Here is a 1,412-nt window from a genome sequence, read left to right on the forward strand (position 1 = left end):
CTCTTTAACCTTCCTTCACAGGAAAGGTGTTCCATCCCCTTAATCGTTTTAATTAATCATTTTCTGCACCTTTTCCAATGCTGTATCTTTTTTGAGGGATGGTGACCAGTACATACACAGTATTCCATATTAGCCTGCACCATAAATTTATACGGGGGCATTGTGATACAAGAGCCCCGTGGTGCAGAGTTGGTAAAGCTGCAGTACTGTAGTCGGAGCCCTCTGCTCATGACCTGAGTTCGATCCCAGCGGAAGCTGGTTCAGGTAGCCGGCTCCAGCCTTCCATCCTTCCGAGGTCAGTCAAATGAGTACCCAGCTTGCTGGGGGGAAAGTGTAGATGACTGGGGAAGGCAACGGCAAACCACCCCGTAAAAAAAGTCTGCCGTGGAAACATTGTGAAAGCAACGTCACCCCAGAGTCGAAAACGACTGGTGCTTGCACAGGGGACTACCTTTATTGTGATACTGGCTGATTTGTTTTCATCCCCTTTCCTAATAATCCCCAGCATAGCATTGGCTTCTTTTAATTGCAGTCTCACACTTAGTGAACACCTTGAACATATGAGTAGAAGCTGCCTTCTACTGAATCAGACCCTCAGTCCATCAAAGTCAGTATGGTCTACTCAGACTGGCAGCGACTCTCCAGGGTCTCAAGCGGAGGTTTTTCACTCCTATTTGCCTGGGCCCTTTTTATTGGAGATGCCGGGGATTGAACCTGGGACCTTCTGCTTACCAAGCAGAAGCTCTACTGCTGAGCCACTGTCCTACCCCATTGTAAGTGAATGATCTACCATGATTCCAAGATCTCTCTCCTGGTCAGTTATTGCCAGTTTGGACCCCATCGACATGTATTTATGGTTGGGATTTTTTTTTTTTGCTCCAATGTGCATTACTTTGCCCTTGCCCCACACTGAACCTCACTGGCAGCACTGATGCTGACTCACCTCAATAAATCCCTCTGGAGTGCCTCATAGTCCTCCCCGATTCTCATCTCCCTGAACAACATACTGTCATCTGCAAACTTAGCCACTTGACTGCTTACTCTTAACTCCAAATCGTTAATAAGGAGTGCAAGCTGTTGTGGCAGTCCCAACAGAATGTCGTCCACAAACACCCCCGAGGTCTTCACATCATCTGCAAATGTTCCGGGCAAAGTGATGCAGGATGGCCCTTTTATTGAAGCTCTTGATTAATGACACACACATCCAGAGACACTGGGAATTTTGTACCAGATTGTTGTATCCTTGAAGATTGTGTTGTGTGAGTGCACCTCCTATGAGAAGGGATCCATGGCCTGCTTTATAAACTTCCAACAACTGCACAGCGTATGAGAATACCTGGTCTGGATTTCTATATTAAGATAGATAGATGAGAGAGAGAGAGAGAGGGATGATGGATGATGGATGGATGGAT

Source organism: Heteronotia binoei, chromosome 6, assembly GCF_032191835.1.
Source record: "Heteronotia binoei isolate CCM8104 ecotype False Entrance Well chromosome 6, APGP_CSIRO_Hbin_v1, whole genome shotgun sequence".
NCBI lineage: Eukaryota > Metazoa > Chordata > Lepidosauria > Squamata > Gekkonidae > Heteronotia > Heteronotia binoei.